The sequence below is a fragment of the Monodon monoceros genome, unplaced genomic scaffold (genome assembly GCF_005190385.1).
Source record: "Monodon monoceros isolate NGI ecotype Baffin Bay Population unplaced genomic scaffold, NGI_Narwhal_1 Super_Scaffold_18, whole genome shotgun sequence".
Taxonomy (NCBI): Eukaryota; Metazoa; Chordata; class Mammalia; order Artiodactyla; family Monodontidae; genus Monodon; species Monodon monoceros.
In genome coordinates, this window is record NW_021703774.1 from 54,998,886 (window position 1) to 55,021,017 (window position 22,132).

At 40.1% G+C, this 22,132-nt stretch overlaps 1 long non-coding RNA gene across 1 annotated transcript in view; it reads right to left on the reverse strand.

The window, feature by feature from the left end:
• Window positions 1-22,132, reverse strand: part of LOC114900035 — a 290,176-nt gene that overhangs the window by 231,443 nt on the left and 36,601 nt on the right. The window contains exon 3 of the long non-coding RNA XR_003794677.1: window positions 6,791-7,090. This is a non-coding gene — a long non-coding RNA (uncharacterized LOC114900035). The remainder of the gene's footprint in view (window positions 1-6,790; window positions 7,091-22,132) is intronic.

Here is a 22,132-nt window from a genome sequence, read left to right on the forward strand (position 1 = left end):
GCTGAATGGATACAAAAACAAGACCTGTATATATGCTGTCTACAAGAGACCCACTTCAGACTTAGGGACATATACAGACTGAAAGTGAGGGGATGGAAAAAGATATTCCACGCAAATGGAAATCAAAAGAAAGCTGGAGTAGCAATTCTCATATCAGACAAAATAGACTTTAAAACAAAGACTATTACAAGACACAAGGACACTACGTAATGATCAAGGGATCAATCCGGGAAGAAGAGATAACAATTGTAAATATTTATGCACCCAATATAGGAGCACCTCAATACATAAGGCAAGTACTAACAGCCACAAAAGGGGAAATCAACAGGAACACAATCATAGTAGGGGACCTTAACACCACACTTTCACCAATGGACAGATGATCCAAAATGAAAATAAATGAGGAAACACAAGCTTTAAATGACACATTAAACAAGATGGACTTAACTGATATTTATAGGACATTCCATCCAAAAACAACAGAATACACATTCTTCTCAAGTGCTCATGGAACATTCTCCAGCATAGATCATATCTTGGGTCACAAATCAAGCCTTGGTAAATTTAAGAAAATTGAAATCGTATCAAGTATCTTTTCCGACCACAACGCTATGAGACTAGATATCAATTACAGGAAAAACTTTGTAAGAAATACAAACACATGAAGGCTAAACAAAACACTACTTAATAACCAAGAGGTCATTGAAGAAATCAAAGAGGAAATCAAAAAATACCTAGAAACAAATGACAATGAAAACACAATGACCCAAAACCTATAGGATGCAGCAAAAGCAGTTCTAAGAGGGAAGTTTATAGCTCTACAAGCATACCTTAAGAAACAAGAAACATCTCAAATAAACAATCTAACCTTATACCTAAAGCAATTAGAGAAAGAAGAACAAAAAAACCCCAAAGTTAGCAGAAGGAAAGTAACCATAAAGATCAGATCAGAAATAAATGAAAAAGAAATGAAGGAAATGACAGCAAAGATCAATAAAACTAAAAGCTTGTTCTTTGAGAAGATAAACAAAATTCATAAACCATTAGTCAGACTTATCAAGAGAAAAAGAGAGAAGACTAAAATCAATAGAATCAGAAAAGAAAAAGGAGAAGTAACAACTGACACTGCAGAAATACAAAGGATCATGAGAGATTACTACAAGAAACTACATGCCAATAAAATAGACAACCTGGAAGAAATGGACAAATTCTTAGAAATGCACAACGTGCTGAGACTGAACCAGGAAGAAATAGAAAATATGAACAGACCAATCATAAGCACTGAAATTGAAACTGTGATTAAAAACCTTCCAACAAACAAAAGCCCAGGACCAGATGGTTTCACAGGCGAATTCTATCAAACATTTAGAGAAGAGCTAACACCTATCCTTCTCGAACTCTTCCAAAATATAGCAGAGGGAGGAACACTCCCAAACTCATTCTACGAGGCCACCATCACCCTGATACCAAAAGCAGACAAAGATGTCACAAAGAAAGAAAACTACAGGCCAATATCACTGATGAACATAGATGCAAAAGTCCTCAACAAAATACTAGCAAACAGAATCCAACAGCACATTAAAAGGATCATACACCATGATCAAGTGGGGTTTATTCCAGGAATGCAAGGATTCTTCAATATACGCAAGTCAATCAACGTGATACACCATATTAACAAATTGAAGGAAAAAAACCATATGATCATCTCAATAGATGCAGAGAAATCTTTCGACAAAATTCAACACCCACTTATGATAAAAACCCTGCAGAAAGTAGGCATAGAGGGAACTTTCCTCAACATAATAAAGGCCATATATGACAAACCCACAGCCAACATCATCCTCAATGGTGAAAAACTGAAACCATTTCCACTAAGATCAGGAAAAAGACAAGGTTGCACAGTCTCACCACTATTATTCAACATAGTTTTGGAAGTTTTAGCCACAGCAATCAGAGAAGAAAAAGAAATAAAAGGAATCCAAATCGGAAAAGAAGAAGTAAAGCTGTCACTGTTTGCAGATGACATGATACTATACATGGAGAATCCTAAAGATGCTACCAGAAAACTACTAGAGCTAATCAATGAATGTGGTAAAGTAGCAGGATACAAAATTAATGCACAGAAATCTCTTGCATTCCTATACACTAATGATGTAAAATCTGAAAGTGAAATTATGAAAACACTCCCATTTACCACTGCAACCAAAAGAACAAAATAGGAATAAACCTACCTAAGGAGGCAAAAGACCTGTATGCAGAAAATTATAAGAGACTGATGAAAGAAATTAAAGATGATACAAATAGAGAGATATACCATGTTCTTGGATTGGAAGAATCAACTTTGTGAAAATGACTCTACCGCCCAAAGCAATCTACAGATTCAATGCAATCCCTATCAAACTACCACTGGCATTTTTCACAGAACTAGAAAAAAATTTTTCACAATTTGTATGGAAACACAAAAGACCCCAAATAGCCAAAGCAATCTTGAGAAAGAAAAATGGAGCTGGAGGAATCAGGCTCCCTGACTTCAGAGTATACTACAAAGCTACAATAAACAAGACAATATGGTACTGGCACAAAAACAGAAATATAGATCAATGGAACAGGATAGATAGCCCAGAGATAAACCCATGCACATATGGTCACCTTATCTTTGATAAAGGAGGCAAGAATATACAGTGGAGGAAAGACACCTTCTTCAATAAGTGGTGCTGGGAAAACTGGACAGCTACAAGTAAAATAATGAAATTAGAACACTCCCTAACACCATACACAAAAATAAACTCAAAATGGATTAAAGACTGAAATGTGTGGCCAAACACTATAAATCTCTTAGAGGAAAACATAGGCAGAACTCTATAACATAAATCACAGCAAGATCCTTTTTGACCCACCTCCTAGAGAAATGGAAATAAAAACAAAAATCAACAAATGGGATCTAATGAAACTTCAAAGCTTTTGCACAGCAAAGGAAACCATAAACGACACCAAAAGACAACCCTCAGAATGGGAGAAAATATTTGCAAATGAAGCAACTGACAAAGGATTAATCTCTAAAACATACAAGCAACTCATGCAGCTCAATATCAAAAAAACAAACAACCCAATCCAAAAATGGGCAGAAGACCTAAATAGACACTTCTCCAGAGAAGATATACAGATTGCCAACAAACACATGAAAGGGTGCTCAACATCACTAATCATTAGAGAAATGCAAAGCAAAGCTACAATGAGCTATTATCTCACACCAGTCAGAATGGCCATCATCAAAAAATCTACAAACAGTAAATGCTGGAGAGGGTGTGGAGAAAAGGGAACCCTCTTGCACTGTTGGTGGGAATGTAAATTGATACAGCCACGATGGAGAACAGTGTGGAGGTTCCTTTAAAAACTAAAAGTAGAACTACCATATGACCCAGCAGTCCCCCTACTGGGCATATACCCCGAGAAAACCATAATTCAAAAACAGTCATGTACCAAAATGTTCATTGCAGCTCTATTTACAATAGCCAGGATATGGAAGCAACCTAAATGTCCATCAACAGATGAATGGATAAAGAAGATGTGGCACATATATACAATGGAACATTACCCAGCCATAAAAAGGAACAAAGCTGAGTTATTTGTAGTGAGGTGGATGGACCTAGAGACTATCATACAGAGTGAAGTAAGTCAGAAAGAGAAAGATAAATACCGTATGCTAACACATATATATGGAATCTAAAAGAAAAGAAGAAACAAATGATCAGAAGAACCTAGGGGCAAGATGGGAATAAAGATGCAGACCTACTAGAGAATGGACTTGAGGATACGGAGAGGGGGAAGGGTAAGCTGGGACAAAGTGAGACAGTAGCATGGACATATATACACTACCAAATGTAAAATAGATAGCTAGTGGGAAGCAGCTGCATAGCACAGGGAGATCAGCTCGCATAGCACAGGGAGATCAGCTCAGTGCTTTGTGATCACCTAGAGGGGTGGGATGGGGAGGGTGGGAGGGAGGGAAACGCAAGAGGGAAGAGATATGGGAACATATGTATATGTATAACTGATTCACTTTGTTATAAAGCAGAAACTAACACACCATTGTAAAGCAATTATACTCCAATAAAGATGTTAAAAGAAAATGTTTTTTTAAATAAAAATAAACTCACAGTAGAAAAACCTAACAGTGAACTTAGCAAAGTCATCTTTAAGATGTTTGACTTTAAGGAAAATAGCTTGACTCGTCCCAGCCTGGACAATGTTTTCTTGATACCTATTAGCTAGTGCTAGAGCTTATACCTGACTAATATGAGCACCATCTGAGTTTCTGACCTTGATCTTTTTCCTGACATCTGAGATCCTGAGGGATGATGTGGAGTGATAAATTTAGTTGTTCCTAGTACCTTTTGCAGATAATGTATAATCTTGGTAAATATTGCCTTGTTAGGTTTTTCAGTAGTTAAGTTTTACCCTGCATCACCTATAGATCCTTATGTGAAGCCCCTTCTGTTAGAGAGCCTATTGTTTCTAATAACAGGATCAGCTGAGAATCTTGGATTTCTTTTCTAGAACTTATGCTGGTTTCTATTTGAAAAGTGACATTTATTTACCCCCTGTGGAGCTCTAATCTTACTATAATATCTCACTGCCACATTAACATAAAGGTCAGCACTTAGGGGGAAAGGTATGTCACAGGTATCTGACAAAAAGCATCAAAATAAAAGAAAAATGTTGCCAGGACAAAAACCATTTCCCTCCCAGAATTAATCAGAAAATAGTAACAAAGAAAGTAACCAGATGCTAACAAGTGATTACACCCACAGGTAACATTTACACAAAAAAGAACTTTGCCATCTGATGTAATCCGAGGCATTTCAGGAAAATATGTAAGTGTGAGCTCTGCCTTAGAGGACCGTACATGAGCTACCACACGTCTGTTTCAGTTTCTAAATCTGATTAATTACAAACTGAATAGCAATCTACTGGGTAAGGTATTTTTCATAAATAGCTTATATAATCCTCACAAGAACTTCATGGAGTAAATGTTATTGCCTTGATTTTACAAATGATAAAATGAAGTTCAAAAAAGTTAGATGATTCACCTAAAGTCACACAGCCTGTAAGAGGAAAATCTGGAACTTCCTCTGGGATCTTGAGATCCAAACTGAATTCCCTTCCCACTGAACTAGGACTGGTTTCCACACATGAGGGCACAATTCCTTTGTGTCCAGACAGATGTAAGCAGACTACTGCTCAAGTTGTGACTGAATAATTTCAACTACGGGCACAAGAAACGGAAGAAAATGAGTAGAAGAGGGAGCAATGTGGCAGAAAGGATTTTTTTAAGTTTAAGAACAGTAATTAATGGTTTCTAAAAAGTTGAATTAAAGATAATAGCAATTTTCTTAAAAACTTTCTTTGTAATAGTTCTACATACTTCATTGTCTTTATCTGTCTCATTTATTCAAATTTCAGATCTTTCCATTTCTAACCTGGTACACCAATCAGGAAGTAACTGGTATCAATTCTTAAGAGGAAAAATATTTATACAGTATGAAATTTAGATCATCATATACTTATAGAACTGTACTAAGTTTGCCTGGAATAAAGTAATTCTCACTCTTGGATGGGTACAGGTTGAAGTTAAATTAAGCTCTCTGAAGCCTACTTTGATAACGTCAAGTAACCAAACTTGGCTGAGAATCATTTCTTTTATAGTTGCCCCTAATTTCTTTCGTTTCTTTAATCATTTCCACATGAAAAAAATTTTTCTTCTGGTTTTTAATGATAGAAAGCATCACTGAATATTAACAATTTACTAGATATGGTGCTGAATAGAAGGAAAATAAGAAAAATTGGAGAGAAGATAGCCAGATTATGAAAGATCCAACTCAAACTACACACTCTAAAGCTATGTTCTCTTTACTGCATCGATGCATCTTTTAAGGCTGTTATGCCTGCATCACATCTTTTGTCTGATTTCTCTACCCCTGCATATTATAGTCACTTCTCAGTCATTTCACCCCCACTTCCAATTAAAAATCACAAAAGAATCACAGAATCTAATAATTTTGAGTCAAAAGGGACCTCTGAGATGTTATCCGCTTCCATGATGCATATAAAGGTAGCAGTGATAGCTATTTGTTGCAAGATTTGTAAAGTTGGGATTTGAATTTTCTTTTTTTAAATAAGGTGTAATTCAGAGATGGCAAATTAGGGTGAATCAAGAATCCCTCTGAAAACCCTCACATGTAAATTCAGCTTGTTAGAAGGAAAGGGATGAGATAAAGGGAAGGGAATGAAGCATATCCATAATTTCCTTACATGTCGGGAGTTACTATAAAGTACTGAAGGAGGGGAGACGCGTGTGTCATATAGAGAAATACCTATTATAAAATGGCCATTAAGAGACTTCATGGCTATAAGTAATGTTTTAAGTTTGCTTTTGGCTCTGCTCCCCCTTTCTGTAGGATACTGTTTCTATATTGATCCAGGCAATGAAAAAAAACAGCTTGTTGACACCTGTCAAGTGTGTGGTAATATAGAAATGAGAAGAAAATGTTTACATAGCCCAAGCCAACTCTCATATTTCAAAAGGAAAATAAAAAATATAACTTTCAATCAATACTTCATCCAAATCCTCTCATCTAGCTTCTCAAATAAAAGTACACAGTCCTTTCAAAGACTATTTTGGAATACCTCACTTTGATTAGGCCTGTTTCCACCAAGAAATGCTCACAGAATACATCTGCTGGGTATGCAGTGTCCACATCAGATAAATGAGAATGTTTATGAAGCTTACCATTTTGAAGGAGTTGGACACCAGATGGTCTGTTATTCCTGGAGTCAGAAGCCCTGTGTAGTGATCAGCTGGATTCTTCCCCTCTGCCACCCTTAACAAGAAGAAAAGTCTCTTCCTTCTCAGCACCACTATGACGTTCTCTCTTCCCTGGTTCTCATCACCACCTCTCCATCTTATTTCTCCATCTTCACTCTTTACCTTCTTTTCCGCCTCCTCCATTCCCCAAAGCAGCCACTACCTTCTTCTCTCTGCCAAAACTCAACTGACACACAATATTTCAGTGAAGTCCATATTGATTGCCTGGTAACAAAAAATAAAATATAAACAATGCAGTCATGTTCCATTCTAGAGAAGTTAGGTCATTCATTGAATTTCAACAGTATGTGAGCTATGCCTCTCCAAATGTCTGCAGTTACTTCAATCTTAAATGTTAGAAAGAAAACAAATCTTTAGGGCTGGCCTTGCATGAAAGCAGTGGACCCTTTCAGTGTGATTTGGGGCCCTAAAAGGGATGGTGGGGATTGTGGGAGGATGTCATGGATCTGAAAAATGGAAGAATAAATAATATAGAATCACAGAGCTACTAGAAACTTCAGAGATCACCTGACCCAACTGCTTAATTTTTACAGATGCGAAGACAGAGTGCCATAGACTTTAAGAGATTGTTCAAGATCACCTTGCTGGTTAGAAGTTGCCAACTGTACAGCAGAAGCTAACACAACATTGTAAAGCAACGATACTCCAATAAAAATTAATTAAAAACAAGAAGCTGCCAAGAGTTAATTCTCCAATGCAGCAATATTTAGGCTTATTTTTTAATGATATTACTTCTGCAAAAAAAAAAAGTCATACTATTAATACCATTAATATCATAAAACCAAATTCCTTTTTCTTTTACCCTAATAACTAGGCCTTGTTTTTGACCCACTTTATATCTTACCATTGTCTCTTTTATCTGGAATGCATGTGACCTCCTAATCTTCTCATTTCATCTCCTTGGTTTAATGAATTTGGAAGTGACATTCATTCCCGCACTGGGCTCTGACCTTGTCCCTGCTATTCATTCACTCTGCTTAATCTTTCAGCTCGACATACAATGCCCCAAACAGCTTCCATTTTCCATCTCCAACTTTGTTTCTCCATTCACCTCATGGGGCACTCAGAAATAAGTTAGGTAGAGTTCTGCTTCTCTCCCAAGCTCTGTCTGAGCTTGCAGAAAACCTCATAGGATGGGCGCTACATTTGAAAGGATTCAGGGAGATAATGATCAGCATGGATTCCTTACACTGGGAACAACTCCTGGATTACAGACCCCTCATAACAAGGACCTCTACCCAGAAGTCCTAGTGTAAGTTTGTATACCAACAACTCTGACCCCAGAGCCAATGCAATGGAGACGCACAAAAATCCACACCCTCAACAAGTATTCCCTCAAAAATGTAACCTATCCCAAGCTGTGACTGACTCTAAAAGAATACAAGTGCCTCTTCCCCACAGGTGTCTCTCCAGAAGGCATCTTGGGACCAGTTATCTTCACCATACTGCAGCCCACCATACCTCGCATTTTTGGTATCCTCTCTTGTGTCCTAAGCCCCTTCATGATTTAATCTCTTCTATACCTCCATCATTGGAACTGCTCTGTGCTTCCCCTCCTTTGTGCCTTCCCTAACAACCCTTTCCACAGGACCTCTCCTCATTGTCAGTCACTACCTAGGCACATCCACAACTGTGTCCCTCAGAATTCCTCCAGATTCAAAAGATTAAAGTCAGTCACCCCAGTCTCTTTTACTCTTCCTTCCATTTCTCTCACTCAGTTACCCTCCTTATACCTGCTTTTTATCCTAACCAGATCCACCAATCTAAAGACCCTCTCAGCTTTCTCCCAGTTAGCCTTTCCGTCTCATGTCCTTCCCTATCTGGCACATTGCTCTAAAAATTAAAAAAAAATTTTTTAAATGCAGCCCACTATTCCTGGGCAATCCCATCCATTCCTATTGGATGAGACAATATCAAATATTTTGTCTCCAGCCCAGATATCCCTCTTAAACTCTAGGTTGATGCATTAAACTAACTGGCCTTTTCTTGCTGAAGATTTCATAGACACCAAAAATTCAACGTCTCCATAACTGAACCAAGTAATTCCCTAATAGACTTGTTTTCCTGAAATAGAGTGAGGTTCTGGCATCCAATAGGGAGAAAACTGCTTTCATCAATACAATGACAACTGCCTGCCTGTTGAATAACGTAAATAGAAAATCCAAATCATAAACTATGCTTCATGACTGCCTTCCACTGCTGCTCATACCTCAAGAATGCACAGACTCAGATCCTTAGACAGTTATCGCAATAACTCTTAAGTAGGGCTGCTTTCAGACAATAGTGATAGAATTAACCAAAAAGATTGCAACTGTAGGGCTTCCCTGGTGGCGCAGTGGTTGAGAGTCCGCCTGCCGATGCAGGGGACACAGGCTCGTGCCCGGGTTCGGGAAGATCCCACGTGCCCCGGAGCGGCTGGGCCTGTGAGCCATGGCCGCTGAGCCTGCGCGTCCGGAGCCTGTGCTCCGCAACGGGAGAGGCCACAACAGCGAGAGGGCCGCGTACCGCAAAAAAAAAAAAAAAGAGTAGTTATGTAAGAAGAACAGGGAGAGATTTAATTAGGTCATTAGTGTGGGCCCTAATCTGACTGGTGTCCCTATAAGAGGAAGAGTTTAGGACGCAGACATGTACAGAGGGAAGACCATGTAAAGAATCATGGAGAATATGGCTATCTACAAGTCAAGGAGAGAAGCATCAGAAGAAATCAACCCTACTGACACCTTGATCTTGGACTTTCAGCCTACAGAATTGTGAGAAAATAAATTTCTGTTGTTTAAGCCACCAATCTCTAGTACTCTGCTTTGGCAGCCCTAGCATATTAACGTATCATGTAAACAAATTTTTAAAAAGAAAAATTTAGATGGTGAAAATTGCTAGGAAGGAAATAAAACCGAGAGATTTGATAGCAAGGACAAAAGCTCAGAAACAGGGACCAGCCTAGCACATTCTAGGGGGGAAGAAAAAATTGGGATAGAAGGTCAAGATGGCAGGAGATGAGGTCAGAGAGAGAGGCAGGACCAGATCCCAAAAGGCTTTTTTGCCCATTTTTCTACTTAAGGTTTTCATCTTTTTTGTATTGTTTTTAGGATGATTTGAATATTAATTGTATTAATTGTCTGTTATGACAGTCAAACCCAGCCATCTTTTTCTCTGTGGATTCTGAATATAGTGCCAGGCTTAAGAAGTCCTCTGTGTTACCCTAAGATTATAGAAATATCCATAATGCTGGTGACCAGAATGGGCTAATCCCTGTCCCCAACTCTTCTCTGGGTTGTAATCATTGAGTAAATTCATGGTGAGCCGAATCAGGAGCAAATATTTATTAATGAATGCCCAATAACTCCCATAGTACTGAGCTCCCTGCCAAAACACTCATCTTGGACCTGAAGCCCAAATGGGGCTTTTCTAAGTCCAGAGCTTGGGAGAGTCAATCAAGTCTGTTAAGAAGATGACATAAATTCTTACCCAGCTGCCAGCTGCTCCACAGGCCCATCAACAGCAGGACAGAGAGGCCAAGAAAGCCCAGGAGAGTGAAGGTATCTCTGGGCCTGCTCCAGAAAGCAAACTCCAGCACTGACCCAGCTACAACTGTTATACAAAAGGGGGAAGTGGAGGGAGCACACTGTCCTTACCTACCCATGTTGTAGTCAGTGCAGGAGAGAGGACCCAGTCCAGAGGACATCAGACTCTTACCCATAAGATTAGCCACTCCTCCTCCCTTGGAGATGAGCATGTAAGGGATGGAAAGAAACACAGAAACCCCCTCTCAGGTACTTCCCAGAAAGGATGGAAGGGTTGGTGGCACTTCCTTTTCAGAGGGGCCACAGAAGAATATGGAGTGGGGAGTAAAAGAGTCTTCTGCTAGAATCCACCTAAATCTTCTGTTATTAATTTCAGAAATGATCACACTTTCAGGCTTTATACTAATAAATAAACATGCAAGCACATTCATCCCACTCCTCCACAAAGCTGCGGTTACCTGGTAGGTTGAGGATGATGGGTGGGAAAAGGTTGTGAGCCATCCTGAAGGGCCATTTCTATGAGCTAGGTGAAATCGGCTATTTTAAAAGACTCTACTGCACATAGAACATCACAGGCCCTCAGAATCTGCTTGAAACTTACATAGACTTGAGCCTATTTGGTTCTTCAGCAGCCATAGCCAGAATAGCAACAGCAGCAGAAACAGCAGTAAACTTTTATGGACCATCTACCGGGCACAGGTTGTAGGGTGCTGGGGAGAAAAGAGTGTCAAGTTCTGTCCCCAACTTCAAAGTCTAGTCAGGGAAATCACTGTGCTCAGAACCTGCCTTGTTTATAGATTTTTCTCTCTTAGGAAGTAGTTTTTTATACCAGCAAACCTACTGGCCTTTACTACAAGATGAAAGGGTGCGAGGAAATTTTCCAAGAAATTATCCGGTGCACAGATGTAACTGAAATCCATATGGTAGGTAGAATTCTAAAGATGTGCCTCCTCCCACCCCAAGATCCATCCCCTGGCTATTCGACACTAACTTAGGCACTGCTATGAAGAGATTTTGCAGATGGAATTAACTTTATTCATCAGATGACCTTAAAATAGGAAGATTATCCTGGATTATCTGGGTAGGCCAAATGTAATCCCAGGAGCCCTTAAAAGCAGAAGCGGAGGTAGAAGAGTCAGAGAGGTGTGGCAGAAGAGGTAAGCAGAGACCAGATGAGGCAGAAGGGAAGGTCAGAGAGATTAGAAACATGAGAAGGACTTGACCCATGGTTGCTGGCTTTGAAGATGGAGGAGGGGCACCGTGAGTCAGAGAATGCGGGTGGCCCCTAGAAACTAGTACACACTCTGTCCGACTGCCAACAAGGAAACCGATACCTCAGGCCAACAACTGCATGCAACTGGACCTGGCCAAATCCTGAATGAGCCTGGAAGCAAGCTCAGGCCCAGAGCCTCCAGATGCTTGCTGATGCCTTGTCTCAGCCCTGAGAGACTCAAAGCAGTCTTGGATGCTGTGACTGGATCTCTGTGCCACAGAACTATCAGATAGTAAGTGGGTGTTAAGCTGCTAAATTTGTGATAATTTGTTACGGCGACAGGAGAAAACTGATACAGCGCAAGAAAGTTACTCAACCAACCTAAACCCAACCCTAAGCTGGGTTTATCTGGAACCCAACTAAATCTCTCCGTGTTGGTCAGGATGTGCCCCAGGATGTCTGTGTATGTGAACCAAAAGAGCTTTCTGCTAGAGCCATATCCACAGAGACCAAGTATAGATGAAGTACCACTGCAGAAAACGGAGGTGTCTGGACCACCAAGGGCATCACTGCTGCACTGGACAAGCAGCACTGCAGAGATGTGCAGGACTGGTCTTCCACAGCAATCCTGAGTAGTCGTGGGCAAGGAACTGACCAGACCCCAGTTCTCTCTATATCTAGCATTGGAAATGGGCTGAGTCCCTCTCTGCACAGAGCTAACCCTGAAGTTCCTAGGCAATTTAAGTAGGAGAACCTCAAAAGAAAAATTTTGGTCTTCTTGCTGAGAAAATGTGTAGCAGTTCAAGCAAACAATTAAAAAGCAAAAATATGTCCCATATTTGAAAACAAAGTTTGTTGAGTAACCCATTCTGATGAACTGAAAAGAAAGATAGTAGGAAGATAATGGACAGAGGAGAGGAAGGAGAGCTTCAGAATGGAAGAAATCTAACATGAAAAAGTAAATGATTCATTTATGCTAGTTTTGATTTTTCTTTAATCAATAACCCCCAGCCCTGCAGCAATGCAAGCCAGTTAGGTCATCTGGCCAGGAGAGCAACCACTGAGAGGTAGATGTTTTTATGTGAGGTGATTCCACTTTAGAAATTCAGAGCCTGGAGAACAGAGCAGCATTTCTGCTCTGTGTACTGAGTCATGGGCGGGGGTGAGAGGATACCCTTCCAGTACGTAATTAAAGCACCGTGGGGGTGTTTGATCAAACTTCTTAGATAAACAGGATCTACATGTGAGAACACTTTCAAAGCTTGCATGTGGAGCTGTGCTAGAGACAGAGCAGCAGGTGGGCAGCCAGCCAACCACTCACACGGGACTGGAACTGATGATGTTCTGAAGCCTATGGGGCTCCTTGCAACTTCCCCCATTCGCTCAGCCCACTCAGACACAAACCTAAGTGAGGTGCCTCTCACCTGTGGGCTGCCACTACACAAACCCCAACTGCACATCTGATCTAATCTGCAGAGGGCCTTTCATATAGAGAACACGCTTGCTCAAGCACACCTCCCTCATGGGAAAATGGCATCTCTGCTCAAAAGCATGATTTTCTCTTGGGAACTCTCAAATTGTCTGCTCTCACTACAACGATAGAATCATGGACTTGTTTAGAAAGCTGACAGCCATCTCTATCTATTCATCAAGTCAACTGTTTGACCCAAGGGATCTATGAGTATTGTGATCATCCAATTGTACTCCAGGCCCCCGTCTGCCCACGACGGATAGCAGTTAGAGTGCATTTGATCTCCTCAGCCCCTGAACTTTGTTGACGTGGGCTCCAAGCCCTCAAGTCTTACCCTTTCCCTGGTACCCTGGGGTCTCCTGTTCCACTGAATGGATGCTGACCTCTCTCACTGCAGACTCTATCATTATAGTTGTTGCTCTGCTCAACACAAGTGTGACCACTTGACAGTGAGCCCTTGCTCCCACCAGAGCTAAGAAACCAGCCCTTGGCAGCTGCGAGCCTGGCCATTATGACTTCTACTTCCCTACCCCTGTCATTGCTGATTCACTGCTCCAGCTCAGAGTCAATCCCCAAAGAAGGCCTGGTATTGTAATTCACAGTGTTCTTTACCAAAGAACCAGGGAAATGTTTCCCAAGGCTAGGCCAGAATGCAGAAAGTAACACCATCTTGAGATCAACCCCAAAGTGATCCTCCCGGACACCCTAGGGAAATAGTCTTCCTTTACATTGTACCAGGCATTGTTCTATTCTTGTCTAAAAGTGGTAGGCATTCATGCCAACGAGCAGGCAACTTCTTGAGCAAGCGTAGTGTTATAGATGCTCTAGATTACAGCACAAAGTAAGGACAGTTTTTGGTAAACCATAATTGTTGGAAAGAACCAAGGAATTCCCCAGCTGGGATTAGGGGTAACACCTCCTAAAGCCTTACTGTGGATTCTTTAGATTGAGCTTAAAGGAAAGGGAAAAACAGAACTGTTCATTTGGTTATTTGGTTTTCCCTTCTGACAAGCTGCCAGATTACTTTCATGAAGCATTTGCTGTCCCAAGGCAACTATGCTTTCTGTGTAGAACCCTAGAGAGTGATAAGTCTAACTGCAAACAAAACAAGAACCTTCATGGAAAAAAAAAGCAAAAAATTAGCTGAAATAATCACATTGTATCAGCAAGCAAGTTTATAACCTAGAACAGTAAAGGTTGAAAGCAAAATAATATATTAAGTTAATAACATGGAAAAGCTTTGAAGTAGTTTAGTCCTGACAATGCCCCAGGGTACTCTATTACAAGAAAACACCCAGGTTCTTTAGAAATTTCCCAAGGTCAATGGCAGAACCAAGAAATAAAACCTCACTTTTATCATTTATGCATATGATAAATCTGGGAAATACTGAATCAAAAACCTTTCACATCTCTTCCTTCCTCCCACCTTAAGATGTAGGTCTTATGGGAATAAGCATGTTTGGAAGAACGTGGCAGTGGATGGACTTGAGTAAACCTGAAGGTCTTGTTTGCTTTTCTGAAGGCATCTGAATATGCCAGTGTTTTCCTAAACTGAGTGGGAAGCTAGAGGAGCTATGAATATAGCTAGGAGGAGAGATGTTGGTATTGATCAAGACTGGCAAAACAAATAGATTTCTCAAGCCTATGAAATGTCCTTGGACTACTGATCTCTGGAATTCAACTGCAGGTCACCCTATTGTCCTGCCTAGAGTTTATACATGGCTACTAAAAATGATTCTCCTTAGACAATATGGGGTCTCTATTAGGCCATATCTAAGCTTCCCCTATTATGGTTTCTCTGCTACCTCACCACAGGTTTCTTCCATTTAATACAGAACACTCCACCTTCTACTATAAGATAAAGGTCAGAGTCAAAACCAAAAAGTTTCACAAAAACAATAACTGCCTTGTTCCCCACAACCTCTATCTACCCCATAACCTCCCCAAAGGGAAAAAAGTGCAAGAAGGGAGCTTGGTTTGAATGGAAATTGATTAAACTATTTTTTCCAGTTTCAACACTATTTTTTTTTTTTTTTTAAACTCTTGGTTTCTGGTGACCTTTCAAATACAGAATAATTAAATGCTGAAGTTGCTATAATTGAAAAACCTAAAGTTAATAGCCATCTAACAATTTTGCCAACTCTTATTTATGAGTCCCCTATTGGATGCCCCTTCCAGGTATGTCCCCCCATCTTTCATTTTCTGAACCTCTCTCCCAGGCTATCTACAGATCAGGCTATCCTGTCACTTTGTTATTCAGAGTAATTCACCTCTCCCTTTGTTTTCCCTCTCCCCAGGACACTCACCAAAAAGGCCCACCAAGGTAATTTTTCTAAGCAAGACACTATTTACCTAAGATGGACTTTTGCTATGCCAGGGAAGGTAGAAGTGGCTGTAGTTGTTTTTTGTTTTGAATAACATTCTTTTTTACTACACACACAAGCATTAAAAAATATATATGTATACATATATATTCAACTATTAAACATATATTCAGCTATTAAAGATATTGTCCTTGACAAGTGGAATTTAAAGTGAGGAGCGTTTCTTTTTCTACAGTGTGTGTCTGTGTATGTTGTATAAGACTGTTTTTAATGATTAGGTTCTACTTTACAATTAAAAAAGAAAAAAACATTGTCAATGGCAACAGAAATCTGGGACTAATCCTTCTTCTTCTTCTGTTTCCCCACATCCTATCCATCTGTAAGGCCCACCTCCAAAATGTCACAGCCCCTCCACTTCTCTCTTTCTCCACTGCTACCCTCGTTTACGACCCACCACTTCTTTTTTTCTCTTTTTAATTTTTATTGGAGTATGTTTGCTTTACAATATTGTGTTAGCCTCCACTGCACAACAGAATGAATCAGCCGTACACATACAGATATCCCCTCCCTTTTGGACTTCCTGCCCATTTAGGTTATCACAGTGCCTCAGGTAGAGTTCCCTGTGCTATACAGTATGTTCTCATCAGTTGTCTATTTTACACATAGTATCAATAATGTATATGTGTCAATCTCAGTCTCCCAATTCCTCCCACCCCACCCCTTTCCCCCTTGGTATCCATACATTTGTTCTCTATGTCTGTGTCTCTATTTCTGCTTTTCATATAAGATCATCTACACCATTTTTCTAGATACCATATATATGCATTATTATACGATATCTGCTTTTCTCTTTCTGACTTACTTCACTCTGTATGACACTCTCTACAACTCACTACTTCTAACTTGGATGCCACAACAGCCTCCTAATGAGTGCACGCTTTCACTCTTACAATTCATTCTCTGCATAGCAGAGAGATTTTTAAAACATGCCATGACACCTCCCTACTTAAAATTCTTTGGAGGCTTCCCAAGAAAACCCCTTCCCAAGGTGCTGCAGGACCTGGTCCTCACCTCCTCTCTGCCTTCACATCCAGCCACGCTCCCTCTTTTTCACTGCGCTCTAAGCACACTAGTTGGAGCACATCAAACGCATTCCTTGCTTACCCTGCTTCATGGGGCTGGTTTCTTCTTTACATGTCGTAGCTTCAATGGCATCTCCTCAGTAGGCCCTCCCTAAGCACACTATCTGAAATAAGTCATGATATTATTCTCTACTGAGGTACTAATAACAACCTCTAACTACTTGATCACTCATTTATCTGTACCTCCAATGGAATGCAAGTCCCACGGGGTACAGACCACGTCTGTTTTGTTCTCTGCTGTACCCTCTACAAACTAATATGACATGTGGCTAAGAGCAATGTATGGATGAATAAATGAATGAATGAATCACCTTCTCTTTGGAAGTTGTTGTGCTAGGAACTTTACATATAGGCACAAAAATATGACTTGCACCTTTTAGGATCTTACCCTCAAACAGGAGGAATAAGACTTGTGATTAAATAATGACAAAATGTTGTAGGAACTCAGAAGAGGAAGAAATGCTAGCTAAGATAACCGAAGGCTTTGTGGATGAGTGGGTAGTTGAGATGATGAGTACTGAGGGATGGGTAAGATCTCACAGGATGCAAATTGCAATATTCCAGGCAGAATGAGCAAAGACACGAATACATAAAGTACAAAGCACACTTGTGTAGTGTGGGTTAAGTGGGGAAAGGCAGACTGGGGCCAGATTTTTGAAGGTCATGAATACCAGAATAAGAACTTTAAACCTTCAGTTTTTCAAGAGGATATTGACATGATCAAAGTAAATTTAAGCGAAGGGAATCTTGCAGTGGCATATAAGACCAACTGGAAGGTATATTCATTTACTGGAGCTGCCATAAAAATGTACCACCAAAAAGTACCACCTACTGAATGGTAGGTGGTACTTTTTTATGGCAAACAGAAATTTGTTTTTTCAGAGTTTTGGAGGCTAGAAGTCCAAGGCCAAGGTTTCGGCAGGTGTGACTGCCTTCTTGCCATTTCCTCACATGGTTGTCCCTCTATGCATGCAAGGGATGGGCCGCTTTCTGTGTGTTCTAATCTCCTCTTATTAGGACATCAGTCCCACTAGATTAGGGCCCACCCTAATGAACTCATTTTAAGTTAATCACTTCCTTAAAGGTCCTGTTTCCAAATACAGTCACATTCTTAGGCTCTGGGCATTAGGACCTCAACATATAAATTTTAAGGGAGAAACAATTCAGTCCATAAGAGAAGGTAAGGGAGGAGAGGGAATAATCTGGGGAACTGAGTGTCAGGGTGTGTCATCTTTCCGTTCCTGGTGTCATGGGACCCCTTCTTCCCTTGTTGATCATGAAGAAATCTTGGAGGGGTCTTGGGTATATTCAAGTAGGAAAGAAACCATCTAATTCTAATGTAAGGAAATTGAAGACACTGGTTTCTGATTAGTAAACATCCTCCTGCTTCCCTCCTACGTTGAAATTCTTACAAAAGTTGAAGTCAAATTTTTAAATTCTGAATCTTTATCTATGAAGACACTGAGGAAAAAACTTTCCATGGCCTTAGTATTAGGAATGGTTACTTTCCTCCTACACCACAGGTTGATTGTTACCCAGGGAATCCTATAAATTTTGTCAACAATCATGTTCGCTTTTCTGATTAGTCCCTAGGCAGGCCCAATTCCAATGAATGTAGTGAACTTCGTAGCATAAATTTTATGTTCTAACTTGACTCCTGCCTTCATCTAGTATTCCCACCCTTCTTTCCCCAGTGTCTCATTTGTCTTATTCATTTACTTTTTTTTTTTTCATTTTGTAAGCTTTCTTAAATAGTCTTTGCATCAAGGTTGGATTTTTTTTTAAAATAAATGTTGAATTAAAAACAATGGCAAAACCTGACATTACATTTAATAATTTTATTCCATAATAGAAGTCTTGCAAACTTCAGTTCTCACTAGATATTTGTCCATAGCCATAAAACTAACAGTAAATTGACAGGAAGAAAGTGAGAGAGAGGAGAAAGAGGAGATTCTCCTATTCTTAGAGCCTATGTCTACTGGTCAGATTCTTCCCCACTCCCCAGAGCAGCTGGTTTCTATAATCCTCCAATGATCCCCAACTACTAACTCCATTTACATGCTAAATCATCTCCTCTCTTCATTGCCCCTCACTATCAACGCTGTGCTCATTTTCCTGGATTCCTTTAGCCAGGATATATCTCTCTTGGTCAGAGCCTAGGGCCTAAATCCTGGCAGTGGTCACCTGGGTGACATTCCAGTGAATACTAAGAAACCACCAGATCACATTCTGATTATACCTAACCTTTAGAAACATCCTGTCTAATGTTAGGGTCTGTTTTATGATTATATCTTGTCCCTCCAAGTAGATCATCAATTTGAAGGAAACACTCATCTTACTTTGTGTGAGCCCCTCAACTACATCACAGTGCTAAGAATATAGTAGTTCATCACTAAACACTTGTTAGTATAAATGAATTCAGTGCCTCTAAAAAGGGTAGAAATAGCAACAGCAAAAGGAGAAAGGGAAGCTGCAGGTCCAAGAAATACCCTCAGTTAACTGTGTCTGTTTGGGGTCTTTGCCATGAGACCAGAGCAGACTGAGTGGGGCTGACCACCGGACACTTAAGAGAAAGGAATCATGTGGGAGGAAGGAAAGGAGTTATCGCTTTCAATGCTATTGGAGAAATATTCAGCCTCAAACAAGGAAAACTGGAAGTCACAAAAAGTCATAGCCTATAAAGGTAGGGAGAACATACATGAAAAATAAAAAGGATGGGGAGAAAACACACATTAACGGAGCACCAGAGCCAGGTACCATGCTAAATGTTTTACATATACTATTTAATCTTCTCAACTAGCATGTGAGGTAGGCACATAAGGAAACAGGCTACAAGAAGATAACAACTCCCCTAAAGTCACACAGCTTGTAAGTTACAGAGCTGAGAGCTGGGGCTCAACCTATAAGAAAGCCCAAGCTCATGATTCAGTACTGTACATTGGGCATTAGACATGAGGGGTTCAGACAGCAATGTAAACGGTAGGAGATCAATAAGTCAAGAGAGAAGGATATTAAAAGAAAGTAGTGAAGTGAAAGGCAGAAGTTTCAGGATAAAAAGTCATGAGCACCAGACCTGTGCAAGAATATACATGTCCCACTAGTACGAGGCTACTTCTTAAAAGATACCAATCGCCCCTATGATGTCCACTTTATTCCATGAAATTTGATATTCTCATAATGTTCCTTTTAGTCCCTGTGATAATTCTCTTTCAGTTCTCATAGTTAAAAGAACTTAACTTTTATCACCAAAATAAAATGTCCCTGTCTTCCTCTTTCATAACATTGTAACTGGGCACTCCCAGAAGACGAAAAAAACTACTTATTTGTGTAACACACCTAGTTTTAAAAAGACAATTCCTTAAGAGATTGAAAAGACAAGCCACAGATGAAAAGAAAATGTCTGCAAAAACGGATATCTGGCAAAGGAATTATATCCAAAATTTATGAAGAACTCTTTTTTTGTGGTACGCGGGCCTCTCACTGTTGCGGCCTCTCTCGTTGCGGAGCACAGGCTCCGGACGCGCAGGCTCAGCGGCCATGGCTCACGGGCCCAGCCGCTCCGCGGCATGTGGGATCTTCCCGGACCGGGGCACGAACCCGTGTCCCCTGCATCGGCAGGCGGACTCTCAACCACTGCGCCGCCAGGGAAGCCCTGTAAACGTGTAATTATACTACAACTAAAGTCTATTAATTTAAGAAAAGAAAAAATGGTACCTAAACATGTACGTCTACAAGGCTCAACAGCTAATGGTGTGAAAATTGAACCTGTAAACTTGTATACATGGACATTTTGGTAAACTTTGGCAAATTTCAGTTCTCCTTTGTCCTTTGAGGCTGTGTTTTACATTTGAAACAAATCTTAAAGCTATCTGTCACTTTAAACCCTGCTTATGATGAATGCATCTTCTTTTTTATACATAATGAATCTACCAAAATTAACTTTCGTCTTACTCCAGATTACTAGAAGTTTAATTTTAGTGCTTCAAGTTGTTTTAAGACAGAGACCACATTCTATTTCACAATCATGTGAATAAAGGGTTGTTCCTCTCTGAAGAAAATTCATTTTTTTCTTGTTTAAAAGACAAATACCTCTTTTGAAAATCATCTCATTTCATCCTTATCCATCAAATTTGTCACTAAGGTTCAGGAACTAATTACCTTTGTAGTACCAAGACAAAGAAAACTGAAAAAATGAATAGTGATTACGTAGCTCCATTAGAAATACAGTAAACTTGAGACAAATTCCACTACACCCTTTCCCAAGACACACAGAAAGAACATAATTCTAATGTCCACACTGGAGAATTATCATTGGCTTGTTATGACTTTATGTGGTTTTATAAAAGGCAAGGGAGAGTCATTGTGTCGCAGTGTTTGTAAAAACAGGGAAGAAAGAAGAGGAAGCAACAGAGCTCCAGGAAGCTACAGCCCAAGTGGGGAGTGAAACTCAGTGGGGGCTGGGATGCTGGGGAAATTCCTCCAAGTCTGGAAAGCAAAAACTGAGAGGACACCAGATTTCAAATCCATGGTTAACAGCACATTCAAGTTAGAAGTTTAAGTTAGAAGTAGAAAAGAGTGCTGGTATAGCAGTGAAATATTTGCATTCAGGAGTCCTCTCTCACAATTCACTCCTTTGGACAGTTTTCCACTAACGATAGATGTTTACTTCCTGGTGCATGGCGGTGCTCTCCGCTATATGTAGTTAAGTGATAAACAGAGGGAGATTGCAATTCAACATTCCACTGAGAGTTAAAGCTCTGTGAGACCATTTGAATGGAGACTGTCAATCCCTTTTATAATTCTAATCCATTCTAGCAGGTCCCAGTGAGATGATCCATTCGTCTCTGGAACCAAGAAGCCAACTAGGCAAAATATCAAGAGCTCCACCCTAAGAATCGTAAACCTCTGCATTGTTCCTGTGAACAGGAGGAGCTAGATAACAACTGGCCCTCCTCAGCCTTTCAGTAATGCCCTTGACTCAGCTCCTACATCCCCATCAGGTAGCCAGTCTATCTGCCTCCCACTCAAGTCTCTGGGTACCCAAGGTTTCTCCATTTTCTCCTCCTGTCTCAGACCTCTGTCTCCCCTAAGGAACTCTATGCTGTATTCTAGCCAGCTGACTAGGATCTACTGGATGTCTAGGTACTGCCAGGCATTGCCTCCAAATTCTTTGTGTTCATTCTGAAATAAGGAAGTGTGCAGTAATCAAGTACATGGAAAGAAAAGTAACTCAATAAATATTAAGCAGCAGATTGGGAGGAGTAAAATAAAGAATGCAAGGGCTAAAAAAAATAATCTAAACTGGTAGTTCTCAAAATGGAAAAGCATCTCTAAAATAAATCTGTTCAGACATCATCCCAGGTCCAGTGAATAAAAATGGCAGGGGGTGGAGAAAGGAGTGTAATTTTTAAAAAGCTCCACAAGTGATTTTGATTTGCAACCGTGTTTAAATACAGATAGAATTTGTAACTGAGCCAGAGCATTTATTTTTGCAGCTATTTTCTTTGTGTTCATTTGGAAATAAGGTGTGAAGTACTCAGGTACAAAGAAAAAGAAGTTATTCAATGCATATGAT